The sequence below is a fragment of the Rosa rugosa genome, chromosome 3, assembly GCF_958449725.1.
Source record: "Rosa rugosa chromosome 3, drRosRugo1.1, whole genome shotgun sequence".
Classification (NCBI taxonomy): domain Eukaryota; kingdom Viridiplantae; phylum Streptophyta; class Magnoliopsida; order Rosales; family Rosaceae; genus Rosa; species Rosa rugosa.
The window spans coordinates 13,694,230-13,713,955 of NC_084822.1; the positions used below are offsets into that span (position 1 = coordinate 13,694,230).

At 40.0% G+C, this 19,726-nt stretch overlaps 1 long non-coding RNA gene and 2 pseudogenes across 1 annotated transcript; all 3 read right to left on the reverse strand.

Moving 5' to 3' along the window:
* The window catches only part of LOC133737273 (probable CoA ligase CCL6), a 256,961-nt pseudogene that overhangs the window by 201,953 nt on the left and 35,282 nt on the right, over positions 1-19,726 (reverse strand).
* LOC133737274 (probable CoA ligase CCL6) overlaps positions 1-19,726 on the reverse strand; it is a 62,836-nt pseudogene that overhangs the window by 13,246 nt on the left and 29,864 nt on the right.
* LOC133735610 (uncharacterized) lies at positions 3,550-12,397 on the reverse strand. Its single transcript, XR_009859165.1, has 5 exons — positions 12,353-12,397; positions 12,096-12,265; positions 11,639-11,891; positions 11,421-11,519; positions 3,550-4,294 (listed from the first exon to the last, which is right to left on the reverse strand). It is a non-coding gene; the product is annotated as an uncharacterized LOC133735610 (long non-coding RNA).

The following is a 19,726-nucleotide window of genomic DNA, read 5'->3' on the forward strand; positions in this document are numbered from 1 at the left end:
ACATGGTGGTTGGATATATATGTCCACAAATTTCCCTTGCATTCTGTGCAGAAAAATGGTGGTGTATGTACTAGTCTTTGCATATGATGGTCTAGTATGGCATTGCGTGTCATTATATACAAGACCCTTATTCAGAAGGGGATGCACCTACGATGAGTTGAGGATACGGTGCATCATACTTTGACCTGGGTGTCCCAAACGGTCATGCCATAGCAAGTAGTTGCTTGAATTAGTTAGCTTCTAGCTAACAGATTCCAATTTCTCCAATGTACGCTTCTGGCCACACACTTTGGAGGTTATGCAAAGATATTACACTCATTTTTCTCAGTGGTTTCAGCGTGATAACCGTTGGTTCGAATATCCTTAATACTCAATAACGTTCTTCTGGAACGTGGAGATTATAAGGCCTCATTAATGGTAGGTTCAGTACCATTGGACAACATACAGTGGGTTTTGCCATAACCCTCTATCAGGTTGGATTGGCCTGATACGGTTGTCACAGAGGTATGAATAGACATAAGTTTGAAAAATATCTCCGATCTAGGAGTATGGTGTGCGTAATAGCACTTTTAACCAGACAACAAACTTCCCCACAGAATATGCCTATTCATTTATTTAATTCAATGGATCACATGTATAAATAAGTTTATTGAACTAAATATATTCGAACATAACCACATTTCTATAATCCAAAATAATTGAAAACATAAATCACCAAAATCCGAAGATGTTTCATTCATTAAGATGAAATAGATATGGCACAAGGGGCCAATTATACCCATGTCTTCGAGTTCTAATCCTCGGTATGTTCAGTAACTGCCTGAAAATCCGTGATCTCTAGTGTGGAATCGATAGAAAATGACCATTCAATAAAGTTGGTATTTCGAGTTCCGCGACCGGCGTAATACTCATCTATTTCTTAGGCTATCGCACAACAGGTGCGGGACCAGCAGTCAATTCCTCCACATCGATAACAAAGATCATGCTGATTCTGGTGGCAGCGGGCCGGACCAGTGTTCCTTTCAACTGGGGCTTGCTGAGTTATGGCATCATGGTTCCTAGCACGTGGGCCTTGGCCATGTGGAGCCTGATTACATGGCCTCTTGGGCTTTGGCCAAGTGGCAGACAGTCATATGGGCTAATTTTGTTCTGCCAATCATGTCTTGCTTCAAGCAAGAAAATGGTCATCTGATGGTGAAAGTGCTCTTCCAGAGCGACCCAAAGAGTCTGTGTATCCTCTTCATCGGATACTCAACTTGGAGTGTTTTCTCCATATGTTTCCTTTTCGAAAATTATGGCACTCATATTAAAAGCCTCAATGATGACATTGTTAGCATTGATTGTTGATCTCATCTTCTTTGCAATCAGATGAATTTTCACATCTTGAGTTCACTTTAGATAGTTTCTTCTGGAGACCTCCAAAGCAACAGAGTCAAACATGTTGAGATTTAAAATTTCTTACAGGAAAGGAACAAATAATATTAGTGCTTTGGGTAATATCATCCATAAGCAAGTAATGAGAACTTCAGGTTCTATAACATGGTATGAAAAATCGGATTAGACATGTAAAATCTACTGGTTTTATCGTGTGTGGTGAATTTATGAAGGAAACTTCAAGTTTCTTATTTGGCATTATCGAAACTACAAGTTCGATTTATGTATGAACTACTGGTTCATTTAGAACTTCTAGTTCATTAGGTACCTGCATTTTCTACACATATATTCTAGTGCGAAAATTTAGACAAGTAACACAATAATATTGGATAAATAAAAATCACAAATCAATTGAGATATTAATTGCATGCTTGTAATATAACAGATTAATTATCACACAATTATGTGAATAAATGCTTCTGGCAATTAATTACACATATTAGATATGGTGAATGTATTTACAATATGAAATTATTTTTCCTTTTATTTTGATTCTGCTGGACCAAAGAAGGAGTGGGCTTGATAGTGAAGCCTATCGGGTTTAGTCTGCGGGCTTGTGACCCGACCTTTCATGCGTAATTCAAATGGTGTGTGAGACCTGCTGGGCTGCTGGGTCCTGCTGAGGGAGAGTGGGCCTGCTGGGCTCAGGCTAGTCTGCCAAGGAATGAAAAGTTATTACTCAACCCTTTTGGTAACTCCAATTGAATACGACCAGGTAAGGAAAGATGAGGTTTAGGTGGAGCGAGGCTCGCTTAAGTACACGGCCTCATCTGAACCTTTCCTAGACATCGCATCCAACTGGATGAGCCTAGTTTGAGAAGATTCATAACTTTTGTCATGGCAACATGTGGTGAGCTTCTGTTCTGGTCTTGCAACTTGGGCTTGAGCTTCTGGCTCGAATTTGTTGCTATGACTTTGGGCTTGATTTGAGCTTCTGACTCAGCCTCTATTAATATTCACGATTATAACATAATTAAATTCAATATATGTTATTAAATCGTAACATAAATAAATTAATGCAGCGGTTATATACCTAAGGAAATGGGTTCAAATCCCATTAATGCTTCTGGCATTTCGTATAGGTAATAAATTGGGTAAATGCTTCTGGCATAATGTTAATGTAATAATCGCGTAATAATTTAACCCATAATTCTTCTATCATAATTCACGCAATAATTCAGAATTGTCTAAATGTGATAATGAAGTGATTGTGGTTATGAGCATAAATTACTATGGTAATTGCTTTGGATAAAATCAATCAAAATCAAATCACGGGTTGATCAATCACCAATTAATTGGCCTCAAATCTGCTTCTGGCAGAATTAATACTAAATAGTGTTAACACATACTAACTTGCCATAGTGGTACAGCGGACAACATGTTGAGTTGGTACCTATTTTAGTTGGGTTCGAATCCCAGCAACTGCACAATCTGTTTTTTTTTTCTTTCTTGTTGAATTGATGTTACTGATATTGATTTGGTACTACAGATATATAGTTGCAGTCCATAAATTTTTCTCTTTTCTTTTCCAATCAAACAATCCAAAACATGAACAGATATATATATTCCAAATAAAACAATCAGAATTTAGGGTTCATGCATCATGGAGGATTTTTCATGTTCAATCATTAGGCTCAATAAGCATGAATATGAAATTAGATTTTGGAAAACATTACTTGATGAAGAACGGATGAATCTTCAGCTTATGTGTGCAGAACTGAGAAGGTTGTCTTCTCAGCCAATCCAAGAGCTATTCGCCTCTTCTGAACAGCTCCCACTTCGAATGGTGTACTGGTCTGAAAACGACTCCAATAGGGCTGAAATTTGGAGGTCAGATAGAAGAGGCAGAGACGAACAACTTTGATGAAGGAAAGATTTTGATCTGAGGTCCCGATAAAGAGGTTTCGGGGCGTACAAACAGGCTGATCTGCACAGGAACTGGCGTGCTGCTGTGCTGCAGGGGCAGCAGGCGTGCGACGATGCTGCAGGGGCAGTAGGGACTGCAGGGAGGCTGCGGCAGGGAGTTTTTTTCCTGGCTAGGGCTTTGGTTGATGATCCTCAATCTTGTCTCAATGGTAGAACTATTCGTGCTGATAACGTGTTGTAAAACAAACATAAAATAATTTGAGAGAGAGAGAGAGTTTAGACGCAGAGAATGGAGAGTGTGTCATATTCATCTCACTATGAGGAGTCTTATATAGGGCTACATCTTGTGTACAAAAGGTAAAACATCAATCACTCATACAATTACGAATGTGTCAATCGCTAATTAGAAGCATATCAATCGCCAATCAATAGTAATGGCATGCATCAAGCAATACCTATTGCATGAATAGCCATATCATTTACAACAAATTTGAGGGTGTTTTAGGAAGTGCAGAAAGTGGTGCATGAAATATTATTAAAAAAATGAAAGAGGGGGTGTGGTTTGCAATTTTAGGGGTGCAAATTTCACCCCCCCCTAACTAAATCGCCACATTTCAAGGAAGGGTATGTATTGCAGCTACACTTCTAACAAGCTGCGTTCAAAGACGTGAAATAACTACTTCATTTAAGTGAATAAAGACCTGGAAAGAGCAAACAGTAGAAGAATCAACAGGAACATAAAGAGTCAATCTTGTGTTCTCCCATTTGAAATTTTGAAGAATTTGAATAGAGAATCCAAACAGTCGAAACCCCTTGAAATCCAGTTGACAGTCGAACCACTTTTGGAACCTTGCTTCCTGGAAATGAAATTGTGAATATAAATTCCTGAGAAGATAGGAGTCGAGAGAAGAGATTAGAGTCCACCGCATCATCTTCCTTCTTTGCCATCTGAACCTAACTTTGAAGCTGCTTTTAACAACTCAAACCTTCGAAGCTGCAATGTAAATGTCTTTTAAGCCAAATGACTAATTAATCAACATAGCAGGAATATAGGAACATAGTTTGTCCTAAATAACACAGATTGTTAGAATGTAACGCATAAGATAGCATGAATTTAGGAACATAGTTTGTCCTAAATAACACAGATTGTTAGAATGTAACGCATAAGATAGCATGAATTTAGGAACATGTTGAAGGATATTGACATTTAGTGTGCCTAGTCAAACTAGGATAAGTTCTATAGTTGTAATAGGAGAGGTTTCCTACTCCAAGTTAGATAAGGAATCCTTGTACTCTTAGATTATGCACTTTGTAATCCCTATATATAGGGCTCCTATTCTCTATAATGAAATACACTTCTCTCATCAATCTCTCTCAATACCAATATACTTAAACACGTTATCAGCACGACTCTAGCCACAAAAAAGCAAAAGCCAAAAACCCGAAAAGAAATCCCTATCACCGAAACTGCCGCAACTCCTAGCCCCTGCTGCCCCGCGCGCACCTCTGCAGCCCCTGCTGCCCCGCGCGCACCTCTGCAGCCCCTGCTGCTCCGCGCACACCTGCCCCCGCAGCCCCTACGCACACCTGCGTTCGCTGCTGCCTTGCCCGCACCGACTGCTGCCCCACAACCGGCCTGCCTACTTCGCGCCCGTAGCTCCTGCACCCCCTGCTGCCCCTGCAGCACACCTGCAACTCGCTGCCACTACAGCCCCTGCTACCACGCACCACTGCGCACCTTTACTCGACTCGTTTCGTTCCATCACGCCTGCATCGACACGCGCGTGATCCAAAACCAAAAAAAAAAGGTAAGTACCCAAAAGAGTAAGTTTTAAAGTTCCTAATTTAAATATTTCTTCTTTTTCTCGGGGACTTGAAAACCTCCCTTCTTCTACATCCCACCTTTCTTATAACGTGGGTTCGATTTTGAGAAAGCGGAATCGTGGGGATTCGCGCTATAAACGAACTAAGAGCGTTCGTAAGACTTCGGACTAAGAGCGTCCGCAAGCATCGATTAACGACCTTATAAACATCATTGTTTCGGTCTAATCCAATTTTCTTGGAAATTTATTTCTTGGTAGCATAGCTCGGAAATCTAAATATTTAGTTGTCGTGGAAGTTTTAACTCCGAAACTAATATATTTCTTCTTCTTATTTCAGGATGTCAAAACTTGACTTTCCTATCCTTGACTCAACTGGCTCGGAATATCATAGTTGGGTCACGGATGTTGAGAACCATCTCACTTCAAAAGGGATCCTACCCGTAATTCAAGCACCAAATCCCGACCTCATATTTGAGCGTACGGCTACAAATAATGCCACCGCTCTCATCTTGATGAGACGCCACATGGATAAATCACTCCGATTGGAGTACATGGCAATCAAAGATGCTAGAGAATTATGGGTTACGCTAGAAGAGCGTTTTGGTAATGTAAAGGATACCCTCCTCCCTGACTTGAAAGTTCAATGGAACAATCTACGATTTGCTGACTTCAAGTCTGTAGCTGAATATAATTCAGAAGTTCTTCGCCTCAAGACCATGTTGGGGTTCTGTGGACAACCTATCACAGAGCAAGAACTAATTGAGAAAACTCTCTCCACCTTCCCCGTCGCAGCTATTTTGCTATCAAAGCAATACCGAACTGAATTCAATACTGGACGGCTCACGAGGTTTCATCAGCTAATTAATATTATGTCTGTAGCTGAAAAGCATGATAATATCCTCGTGAAAAATTATAATTCAAGGCCCATCGGAACTAAGAGCGTTCATGAGGCAAATTATAATAATGCACCCAAAGGAGGGCGCAAGGAGCGGAACCCTAAGAATCAGGGACACAACGGACGTTCTGGTCCATATAACCGCCCTACAAAGGAAGGTATTCGTCAGAATGAAGGACGATCACGTGGCAATACAAGGCAACGTGGGAGAGGAGGCCGTGGGGCTCCAGGACGTGGAGGAGCCACCCAAGGCCGTGGGAATGGCGCCAACTCCTATAAGGGACGCCACCCAAGTGCAAACAATGCACCTCAATTAAAGGGAGGAAATCACAATGACATGTGTCATCGATGTGGATCTAGTGAGCATTGGTTCAAACAATGCAAAGCAAGCAAACAATTAGCTGCGCATTACAAGGCATTTAGAGACTTCAGAGAGCATGAAGCCAATCTTGCCGAAAATATACAAGAAGAAGATGGTGATGATGCCAACGTCAATCTCACCATAGCGGACTTCAAATCTGACAAAGAATTGCACAAGGATGCTGCAGATTTTGATTAGTATAGTCCCTTATTTTTCCAAGAATTATGTAATGGCTATTATGCCTTAAATCAATAAAATGACTTATTGTATTAACTTTTTCCCTCTAGGCGTACTCAAGAGTACTTGTGATGTCTAGGCAAGGTTTGATCTGAGAGAACGGTTTTAAAAGTGAGCAACGCTCCACCAAAATCTCGCCTTACCTTACCTGGTCACAACTAAATTGAAATTACCGAACGGATTGAGTGACTACGATTTGTCTACGGTTTGATTTTTTTTATATTGGATTAGATTTTGGTCAAGAAACTTTGATGTAATCATTGGCTATTTTAATAAAGTTTTCGATTTGTTCTATACAATGTCTTGGACATATTTTTAATTCGAACTTTATTATTTTTCAATATGTTTCCTGGAGAGCTAGAATGCCTCGTGGATAGTGCAACTACACATACTATCCTTCGAAATAGACAGCTATTTCTATGGATGACACCATCTCGATCTTCCGTGACTACGATGGCTGGATCATCTCGATTGATCCATGGTCGAGGACCAGCCCAATTTATGTTGCCAAATGGCACGAGTTTAAATGTCACCGAAGCTCTTTATGCTCCTAGGGCAGGAAGAACCCTATTAAGCTTCAAAGATATAAGAGCCAATGGTTTTCATGTGGAAACACATTGTGAGAATGGACAAGAGTTCCTTTGCATCACCTCTAATGACTACGGACATAAACGAGTCTTAGAGAAACTTATGTGTCGCTCTAGTGGGTTGTACGCAACCACTATTCGAGTCATTGAATCCAACCATGTCATGAGAGATGATTTATGGGATTCCGACACATATAGGCTTTGGCACGACCGTTTGGGACACCCAGGTCGTGACATGATGATCCGTATATTAAAGACTTCACACGGACATCCCTTTTTCAGAACGAAAGGAAGTAAAACTCGAAATTTGGATCAAGGAGGAGCACCTGCGCCTCACGGCGCCTTTCCCCCTCAAGTCCGGCCATTACCGGTCGGCGCCGCCATCCCCTTGCGGCCCAAGGGTGGCTTTGACGCCACCCCTGCTCCCTTGCCTCCAATTTTTACTTCTAAGGTCCATTGTGACTTCATGGCTCAACCAAAATCCTCATTGGTTGTTTCCAAAGCCCATCACTCGTTCTGCAAAGCCTGCTCTTTAGCAAAGTTAGGATCGAGACCATCCTATGCAAAGGATACCAAAGAAAATATACCATTCTTGCAGAGAATCCAAGGTGATATTTGTGGACCTATTCAACCATCATGCGGACCATTTCGATATTTTATGGTATTGGTTGATGCATCGACACGCTGGTCACATGTCATGCTATTGTCCACAAGGAACGCTGCATTCGCTAAACTCCTAGCACAAATCATTAAGTTAAGGGCTCACCACCCTGATCATCCTATTAAGTCTATAAGATTAGACAATGCTGGAGAGTTTACATCAAAGACTTTTGATGATTATTGCATGTCCATTGGGATTGATGTTGAACATCCTGTTCCTCATGTTCACACCCAAAATGGTCTCGCAGAAGCCGCCATTAAACGACTACAAATGGTCGCTAGGGCATTGGTAATGCGCACCAATCTCCCTATTTCTGCTTGGGGCTATGCAATATTGCATGCAGCTGTGCTTATTCGTCTGAGGCCCACTGCCACTCAACCCTTTTCTGCGTCCCAGATGGTGACTGGGTATGAGCCTAATGTCTCACACTTACGCATATTTGGGTGCGCAGTTTATGTGCCAATTGCGCCTCCACAGCGCACCAAAATGGGTCCTCAACGACGATTAGGCGTTTACGTTGGTTATGATTCTCCAACGATTATCCGCTACATAGAACCCTTGACATGCGATCTCTTTACCGCTAGATTTGCGGATTGTCACTTCGATGAGACAGTCTTCCCGTCGTTAGGGGGAGATAAGAACATCAATGTTCAACAGGAACGACAGGAATTGTCGTGGTCTGTCCCCACTCTGTCTCATCTTGATCCCCGAACCGCACAGTCCAAAATTGAAGTGCGGAGAATTCTCGATCTTCAGAACGTAGCAGAATCGATGCCTGATGCGTTTTCTGATATCGCTAAAGTGACGAGATCACACATACCTGCTGCAAACGTGCCTGCAAGGATTGATGTCCCTAAAAGTAGAGGACATGACGCCAACTCAAGAATGCATGAGCATGGCGCCAACGTCCCATCTCTCAATGATGGTGACGTTATGGCTAGGCCCACGGCTCCCGCCAGGAAGCGCGGGAGGCCCATAGGTTCGATGGATTCTCGCCCAAGAAAGAAAGCGAGTTTGGCACAAAATAATCCATTAATCATCGATGTGAATAATCCATCTCATGAGAATATTCCGGATTATGGTTATGTCCAAGAGACATCATTGGGGGACGCTCCAATGTCAGAACCAACTCCAGAGAATAGAGAGATCTCCATAAATTACACTAGTGTACATGAGATGATGGATAGAAATTCTATGGCGATTGATGATGCATTTGCATATCATATTGCGAAAGGGATTATAGAATATGATGATATCGAACCTCGCTCTGTTGAAGAATGTCAACGAAGAGCAGATTGGCCTAAATGGAAAGATGCGATCCAGGTTGAATTGGATTCACTAACAAAGAGACAGGTATTTGGGCCTGTAACGCAGACACCCCCAAGTGTAAAGCCTGTTGGCCATAAATGGGTCTTTGTTAGAAAGCGTAATGAGAAAAATGAGGTGGTAAGATATAAAGCCCGCCTTGTGGCGCAAGGTTTCTCACAACGCCCTGGAATCGACTACGAGGAGACATATTCTCCCGTAATGGACGTTATAACGTTCCGCTACCTTGTCAGTTTGGTAGTTTCCGAAAAACTTGACATGCAGCTTATGGATGTGGTTACAGCATATCTCTATGGGGATCTAGATTCAGAGATATATATGAAAGTTCCAGATGGACTTCAATTACCCAAATCAAGTGGCTCTAAACCACAGAGCGCGTTTTCAATAAGGTTAAAACGCTCACTATATGGATTAAAACAATCCGGACGGATGTGGTATAACCGTCTAAGTGACTACTTGATTGGGAAGGGATATATTAACAATGAAATATGCCCATGCGTGTTCATTAAAAGAACAAGTTCCGGATTTGCAATCGTAGCAGTTTATGTCGATGACATGAACCTAATTGGAACTCTAGATGAGTTGAAGGAAACTGCTAAATACTTGAAATCCGAATTTGAGATGAAAGATCTTGGGAAAACACGGTTTTGTCTCGGTTTAGAACTCGAGCACCGTAGTGATGGGATTTTGATCCATCAGTCTGCATATACTCAGAAGGTCCTAAGGCGCTTTAATGAAGATAAAGCGAAGCCTGCGAGTACTCCCATGATCGGCCGTAGTCTTGAGCCCGGAAAAGATCCGTTTCGTCCAAGGGATGAGGACGAAGAACCATTAGAGGCCGAAGTGCCCTATTTGAGTGCAATAGGCGCATTATTGTACTTAGCTCAATGCACAAGACCGGATATCTCATTCGCAGTGAACTTGTTAGCTCGACATAGCTCTGCGCCAACACGCCGCCATTGGATTGGTGTAAAGACCATCTTTCGATACCTAAGAGGTACGATTGATATGGGCCTATTCTATCCCTACAGAGAGAAAAGGAATGACGGAAAGTTGGGATCGGACCCCAAAAGGCAAAACGCCCCCGTCCATGGAATGGCCGCCGGCCATGTTGCCGCCGCCGCTCATGGTGGCCGGCGTCCTCCTATCTCCCTCCATCAAAACGACAATGATGTCTTGATGGGTTTTGCTGATGCAGGGTACCTCTCTGACCCTCACAAAGGTCGCTCCCAAACAGGTTATGTCTTTACCATGGGAAGCACTGCGATATCTTGGAGGTCTACGAAACAGACCCTTGTTGCTACTTCCTCAAATCATGCAGAGATTATTGCTCTACATGAAGCTGTACGTGAATGTGTATGGCTAAGGTCTATAATTCGACACATTCAAGGAAGTTGTGGTTTGAAGTCTACCACAGATGAACCTACATGCATTTATGAGGATAATGCAGCTTGTATTGAACAAATGAAGTTAGGTTTCATCAAGGGCGACAACACCAAGCATATATCGCCTAAGTTCTTTTATAATCAGCAACAACAATCACTTCTAAAGATTGAAGTGAATCAAATCCGATCAGAGGATAATGTAGCGGACTTATTCACTAAGTCGTTACCTAAATCCACCTTCGAGAAACATGTGAAGAGTATCGGATTAAGAAGGTTATCCGAACTCCCATGATTGTAGCAATCAGGGGGAGATTTCGACATCAGGGGGAGTTACTCAGTCTCGAAGGATCAAGGACGTGTTGCACTCTTTTCTCCTCCTCGAGTTCATTTTTTATCCCACAGGGTTTTTCACTTGAGCAAGGTTTTTAACGAGGCAACGGATGAAGCGTCACCACCAAGTTTGAGCGGCACAAGGGGGAGTGTTGAAGGATATTGACATTTAGTGTGCCTAGTCAAACTAGGATAAGTTCTATAGTTGTAATAGGAGAGGTTTCCTACTCCAAGTTAGATAAGGAATCCTTGTACTCTTAGATTATGCACTTTGTAATCCCTATATATAGGGCTCCTATTCTCTATAATGAAATACACTTCTCTCATCAATCTCTCTCAATACCAATATACTTAAACAGAACACAGTTTGTCCTGAATAACACATTTTGTTAGAATGTAACGCATAAGATAGAAGTAGTGCATTGTTTGAATGTAAAACCAGATATTTCAAGAATATATAGAATGGTGAAGGATATAATATGTATACATGCATTATGATATGCAGTCAACCATACCATATCCTTGTGATAAATTCCTCAACATGCCTGGGTAAAGGCACAGCACCAGACAACATTAATATACATACGAACTTGTCCTCCTTGTGCTTGTTTTACCTACCGCAAATAACACAGTTTGTTAGAATGTAACGCATAAGATAGAAGTAATGTATTGTTCGAACGTAAAACCAGATATTTCAAGAATAAATAGAACGGTGAAGGATATAATAACTGACCTTGTCAAACAAGCTTGTCCAAGAGAGGTGCAGCTTTTGCTTGTGTTAGACCCTTCATCAGCACAGATTTACAAATGACGGTGAAGTGTTTTGGAAAGGAAAAAGTCAAGACCATTTAAAGTGGAACATATGTAATGGCATGACTGCACAGATTTACATATGCTTGATGCACTGAGAATTCATGAAAAAGAAAAGGAAGCATCCCGAGGGTATCATAAAGTGGAACATTTGTAATGGCATGGCTGCTACAGGCCTGTAAACATCAAAACGTAAGCATAAGAGTAAAAACTAAAAAGCCACATTCTTTCTAGTAAGATTCAGCCCCAATATATTCAGTTTCAGTTACTCAATACTTCAACCAGTCACAAAATCTGCTCTCAACAATGCCGCTTCTCCATTCAAGTGTCTTGCATAATATGCTCAAATATGAAACGAAGAAATACAGTATTATTATTACCTCCACTGCAATAATCCATTGGGGGCAATTTGATCATTATATACCACAACGATCTCCCTCCTAGCAATTTGATCATTATAAATGTGAATGATTGGGGTATTGACGACTTACAGGACTGAGGCAGCGGCTTCATAGACCTCTTGATATGTAGTCCACACATAGCGACCCGCCTGTCAATTACATCAAACAAAATCGAAAATTGAGCTCCTGGGTTTCCAACGGATTGCTGCCATTGCTCATATGGGAATGGAAGGTACCTTTTTGGCGTTGACCAACCATTCGACCTCTTGGGGTTCCTCTTAACGGAGTCACTGCCAGTGAAAGAACAGAGAAGCTGTTCGCGGTGAGCTTTTTATGATTTTTTCTCCTATACATTTTTACTCTTCTATTAGCTCAGCTGGGCTTTGCCATTGGGCCCAAGGAATGTGAGAAGCCGATTGCCATTGGTACGATTTGCATATCTTTCAAACTTCTTGGGACGTAAAGCTTGGCAAATGATAGAACTAAGTTCATTTTATGATTGTCAGAGATTGCGTGGCAGGTAGTAAGGGTAGCCTCTCCTCTCTCATTCACTTTTCTAAGCAGTTTGAATTCGAGATTGTATTCCCAGCAAGTGAAGTTCCTAGTTGGTTCAGGAATTGCAAGTATTTAATGGAGCTTTTTTATGAATGTGAATTTTCTTTTGGAATTCCTCTAAATTTCGACAAGGGTTGGCTATCTGTGCTTCAGCTACTGCTGTAGGTAATCTTGATCAGTGCTCTTTTACAGCTAGTATTCACGAACATCAATGGAGAAACTCGTTTGTTTCGAAGGAAGCAAGATGAAGGACTCTGCTCATGTGTGGCTGCTCTATATTCCATTTGGTAAGTTTGCATTTCGTGAGCCACCTTACAGCTGCCGCGTTAATCTGAAACATACTAGTCAAGGTTTGGTGTGTTGTAGAAGCTAATGGGGTTCACCTGGTAATGCTACTGGATGAATATGAAGATGTGGTAGATGCAGTGACTTGGAAGATGAGTACACAGCTGGTCAAGATCAAGAAGACATGATAGATAAAATTGAGGATGTTGAAGACTTGGAAAATATCAGGCCCAAAAAGAGAAGACGATAATTAGGAAGATGAGCACTTCAGCTGTTGAGCTCCAGCACTGCTGTCCTTAAGCTCTCTGTTTTTCTTTCCTGTTTTCTCTGTGTTGTGTTTTATTGCTAGATTAAAAAATTTGTGACTTTTGGGCTATATTCCAGCATGTTCGGGAACATTTTTTATGGTGATATTGTAGAATGTATTATTTCAAAAGGAGCAAAGTTGTGCTTCTGCAAATAGAGTTGATTGTTGAGCATAGTGGTTCTGGCAGGTGATCGATGTATCTTATAATTTATGAAGTCACGCCGGTGGAGATAATTTTGACTTATCATTTTTCTCAGACTTTATAAAGTAGTCAGAAATTATATGTCTTGACTATCTGAATCTGCAAAATACAAGCAGAAACCTTGAGCAATAGAAATTTCATTTTCTTTTATGGGTAAAAAGAACACAAAATTTTGTCGGGCATTCTTCAAGGGCCCTTGTTTTTATTGCCGTGGGGAGATGGTGTATTGCAAAGAGTGGATTAATGCATCTCTGTTGAAGTGAACTACAAACTTGCACTTTAAAACAAAAACAAAAACAAAGATATGTAGACAATTCCAGTTATATCAACTTCTCTCAAAGTTTACAAGTGCAGAGTATTCAACCTTGAAAACAGAAAACAAAAACAAATGCAGCTGATCAAATTAGGAAGACAAAATCTACAGCGAGCAAGTCGTAAGACATAGCAAAAAGATTGAGCAACAAGCATTCCGAATCAGCAGAGCGAGTAACCATTCATCCACCAAAACAAGCATCAAGAAGCCAAGACAGTCAGGAATGCCATGCGAGTCACCAAGAATAGAAGGCAGCAGGAAACTTAATTTAGTGATCACAGACACTGGGACTAGAAAATGACTTGGAGATTATTCTCTGAAGTGAATGCAATTGGTTTTCCATTTTCAAGGTCTTCATCATCATCTTTCATGACTGTTGATTGACCAATCACCAAACCTTTCTGAGAAGACGCTATCTTCACGAACCGCTACCTCCCTAGACAGGTTTGCATCCTGTTGTCATGGCATTACTATTGAGCTGCAATGTAAATGTCTTATAAGTCAGATGAATAAACTTGAGCAACATAGCATGAAGCAGGGATGTTGAGCTCATCTAAAATGTATTTTCTGGCCTTCAGGTTTTGACACAAGGATTTGTAGTCATTGGTCAAATGATGCTCAGCTGCCCAGTCCTCCAAGACCTTTCTGTCAGGAACAACCACAGCAACAAGAAATGACTCGAAGCTGTTCTGATAAACCCATATCTGCCGACCAGATGAAAGTTAAGATGTATTAAGATATTCGTCTGTAACTTCAGATGACATGAAAGAAGGGTGGAGGACACCAACAGAAAATTCAAATGTAGCACAAAGACGAACACAGATTTATTGATGACATAAAGATAATTCCTGTTATTTATCATACAAGTAGATTACAGAAGTTAGTGACATACCGATGTGATAAGGGGGCACTGCAAGTATTTGCTATCAATGCTTTCCACAGCAACATATTCACCTTGAGACAGTTCTCATATGTTCTTTTTCCTGTCTATAACTTTCATTGCTCCATTAGGCTGCCAATCTCCAATATCACCTGTGATCCATCCACTCAAAAGTAATTATCAACAAAAATTTTGAAGGCACTCTCTTGAAAAGAAACCAAGAAATTGGGCATCATCCACGAAAGTACTTCATTTCTAGTACTTCAATCAAGGTCTTTCCTCTTAGGCCGATCTCTCCATGTGGCACACTAGAAAGTGCATCATATCCCAGTCCTGGGACTGACTCAAGCCGTGCTTCAATACTTGTCAGGGGGACACCAATAGTTCCAATCATAGGATAAACATTGCCAACGGATGTAAAACACCCACCACAGCTTTCAGTAAGGCACATCTGATAATAATGAATGAGGGAATAGCAAGTTGTAAAGAATGGATAGATAGTGCATACAATGTGCTGTATTTTGACAGAAAAATTAGTTCATATCTACGGGTTGGTGATGGACTAAAAATTATTGCCTCATGTAAATCAACAAGCACCTCAATGTTCTTCATAAGTTACTTAACCTCAGCACAGTCACACCAAAATACTGTCCTTCAATTCTCAACAGATTCAGTTTGTCCTAGCCCAAACTTATTAAACTTTGGTTCCCATTGACTCATAGATCAAGTTCTTCCATTAAATCAATAAATAGCTACAGATGAATTTGAGATGTCAGAATACTTCAGAACTCTCTAATCACCATCATCACTCAGTTTCCTCTCCTTGTGAATCTTGATTGCAATTAAGTAGTCTGAGTATATCATAGTTCAGGACTAGTAATACATTATTAGACTACAAGTAAAAGGTCCAATAAGGACCTATGAGACCAATACCATCTACATCTCCTATATGGCCAATAAGCAGAGTAAAAGTGAATAATATATGCATTTGTTCTATTTTAACCCATAGCAATAAAGCAATACCTCTACTCATAGTTTCCAACACCTGCTTATCTGAAGGGAAAGGTTTTGATTTTCTGAGGTAAAGTTGGACAAGGCTGGTTGCCTCAAAAACACACTTGACCACAAGGACAAATCAATATATCCACAGCAACCAATCCATTTTGTGTAGATTGTGATGGATAATCTGAGATGCAGGCAAATAAATTGGCAAACAAATTTGACAATTGGGGCCCAAACAGTCTCAGTTTTCTATGTTTCTTGTAGTGTCAGTTCTTGTTAAAAAAAGAAAGCTACACATTGTTTGAAAGTAAAACCAGTTATTTCAAAAAATGGAATGATGAATGATAGAATTACTGACCTTTTTAACAGTCAAGCTTGTGCTTCGTCTTTTGGAAGACACTTCAGACATCCCAACTTCTTGTTATTTAATAACACTACTGCCAATGAAAATGCAAATGCAAAGTTTCAACTGATGAGCTGACTATGTTATATGCAAAGTTACTTTTGGAAAAAATATATAAACTATAAAATAAATCTGCTTTTACAGGATGACTTCACTCAAAATTGTATTAAGACCCCTAGTTTAATTAGTTGGTAGAAAATATGTAATTTGATGGCCAACCACAAAGATTTCAGCATAATTTGATCTAATATGGGATCCAACTTCTGCCAAAAATAAAAGTATAATTCTCCCCTAGTTGAGGGTTACGGTACAACCCCCAACTTTAATCATACTGCAGCAACCAATTGGTTTAACAAGCTGTTGCAAACTGATTTTTTTTTTTTTTTTTTTTATCCCCAGACAAAACCGTCATGCAGAATGACATCCTCACATGCTGTCTTGGCAAAAATTATATCAGTTTTTGCAAATGGAAAACCCATTAGCAAGATACCCCCAGTTCTTCTGTCTTTGAGTGCTAGAAACATCTGCGAAGCTGACAATTGCTGAACAACACAGATGTATACCTTACATACGATCCTAACAACTTGGACCTCGAATTTCAAGTATCTAAGGAAATAGTATATGACCTAATTTTTAAATGCGTAGAACAGTCTGGAAAGCATGATAAAATCTGCAGAAAGAATTACCACCTAATTAAGGATCTTAGAAAACATGAAAAGGAGAGGGGGAATAAATTTTATATAAAAGGAGTGCCATATTAGGAAGAAACCAAGATAACAATCAAACGGTCAAAATATACAAGGCAAGTTGGTCTTTGTATTTATATCATGTTTACTATAACAAAATTGGATTTTGAAGGTTCTAGTCCTGAAATATAAGACATCAGTGGCTTCAAACATATATCTAGTTATGATAATGACATAATAGATTGGAAAATAACTCACAGCAGGGATTTTGTTCTCTTGAACAAAAGCTATTGAAACTTCAGCGTGGTTGATGATGAACTCAATTGCATTAGCCACTGCAAAATAAGCCAAGAAAAGTCAGGCAAATAAATTTCAAAGGAAACTGAAAATGCACAGCCCAATATTCTCCCTAGACCCACCACAAGTTAGTCTCCCAAAACTTCCCCTTATACCTATAGAATTGAAACACTGTTTGGCCAAGTTTGGTTGTTCGCTACTGAACTTTCGTTGTGGCTGGATTTCAAACACTTGGTACCGTTCAGTAGTCTCCAAACTTAAGTTTTTCCAGAGAGTTCGATAGGCAACTACCAGGCATTGAGTAGCCAGCCACTGTGTTCGATTTACATAAGATTGTGAAGTGGTATATGTTGGAAGGTAAAAGTCAAGACCATTTAGAATTCCCTTCATTTAAGCAAGCACCATCACTATAGTTCACTAACTGTAACTGGAAAGTAATACATGCATGATGCACTGAGAATTATTGAAAAAGAAAAGGAAGCATACAGAGGGTGTCATAAACTGGAATATATGTAATGGCATGGCTATTACAGGCCTGTAACCATCAAAACATAAGACTAAAATTGTCACATTCTTTCTAGTAAGATTCAGCCCCAATATACTCAGTTTCGGTTATTCAATACTTCAACCAGTCACAAAATCTGCTCTCAACTATAGTGCTTCTCCATTCGAGTGTCTTGCATAATATTCTAAAATATGGAACTAAGAAATACAGTATTATTATTACCTCCATTGGAGGCAATTTGACTGGGGACTTGACTTACAGGATTGAGACCCACGGCTTCTGATTGCTGAACCAGTCTGTCATTGAGCTACTGGGTTTCGATGGGTTGTTGCTATTGCTCAAATGAAAATGCCGGTACCTTCTTCTCAACCACTTTTACATTCAACAACAGAGCTTCTTCATTCAAGTGTCTTGCATGATATGCATAAATCTGAAACCCAGAGATACAGTATTACCTCCATTGCAATAAGCCACTGAGGGCAATTTGATTTATATAATGCCACAACGATGTCCCTGCAAACGTTAAAACATATCAAAGCACAATTTGATAATCCTTCTAGACGTCTGTAACTTACACACTGCCAATGAACATGCAAATCCAAAATTTCGTGCATTAATTGGACAGTGCATGTGAATAAACTTGATTTCCATATCTTAAATCATGCCTTCAAGTAAATATCATTCTAATCAGGCACTGTTAATATGTGTTTGGCATGGTGATCGATTGAAACAATCATGATCTAGACTATTTACTTCTTGAATGAGGAAATAATTAAATTCAGAAAATGATGCTATAAACTCGGAAAATAGAAAGACCTTGGGATTGGTTATTGACTTATTGGAAGAGAAAACGTCTACAAGTTCATTGATGAGTTTAGTGAAGTAGATTTAGTGCACTAGATCAAGCTTCTAAATTACAAATTTAATATTCCTTTCACAGATGCAATTTTGCACTTATTAGTTACATGGAATTGGGCATGGTAAACTAGTTCAACTCTATCCACACATATGGAGAATGCCAACAAAGAGTTGATATTACAAAGTTACAAACCAACTCCATTACCTCCATTGTGAAGTGGTATACAGTACTTCATTGATGTGAATATAGACCGTAAAATCAGTCCAACTATCTAGCAGCTTTTGATCAACAGCAACACAGAGAGCCAATCCTGTGTTGTCCCATTTGAAATTTGCAAGTGTTTCGATATAAAATTCAAACCGTCGATGCCCCATGAAATCCATTTGACAGCTGAACCACTTTGGTGTTAAAGTTAATGCTTTATTCCTTATGTTTTTCTCTTTATGTTTTAACTCAAGTAAAACTCAAGTAGTTGTTGTAAAACCATAATTACTTTGACTTTTGTGTCTAAAGTGTGGTGTATAATATGACAGCTGCATCTCTAGAAACGTGAGAGAGAATCTGATCAAAAAAAATATCATAACAGAGCAGTGAGCAACAAAGTGTGCTGCAGCCTTTTTCTTTCAATAAAAATCATCTTCTTGCATCTGTGTCTATACCATCACTTCTATATCAAATATATATTGGTGTATGTGTGTGATTGAGTGCAGGAGATAAAGATCAACTGATCTAAGAAGCTAATCAAGGCAACGTACCTGATTGGAGTTGTGAAGAGCAGTTGCATAACAAGGCAGCAAGCTTGGATCAAAGGAGGTGAGTAATAGCTCAACCCCAACATCTGGTATCAGTGCTTAGTCTGATCAAGGCTAAGCTGGGTGTTGTGATTTCTGAAAAAAGAAGAAGGAGAAATTAATCAAGTTTCTTGAAGAATCAACCATGGCAAGTTCAAGCTCAAGTGGTGATCTTCGAACTCCAATATTTGTTGGAGAAAAGTTTGATTTCTGGAGAATCAAGATGAGGATAATCCTCAAATCCTATGATATTTGGTATCTAGTTGAAGATGGTTTTGATAATCCAGCAAATACGGAAGGTTTGACAGAAGCTCAGAAGATGGAGCTGAAATCAAACATGAAGAAGGATGCTAAAGCTCTTGCAATAATCCATGGAGCAGTCTCAGAGGAAATCTTCCCCAGAATCTCAAATGAGGAGACTTCAAAATCTGCGTGGGATATTCTAGACGAAGAGTACAGAGGTACTACTGAGGTTAGAGCTGTGAAACTTCAATCTTTACGTAGAGATTTTGAATATACTAGAAT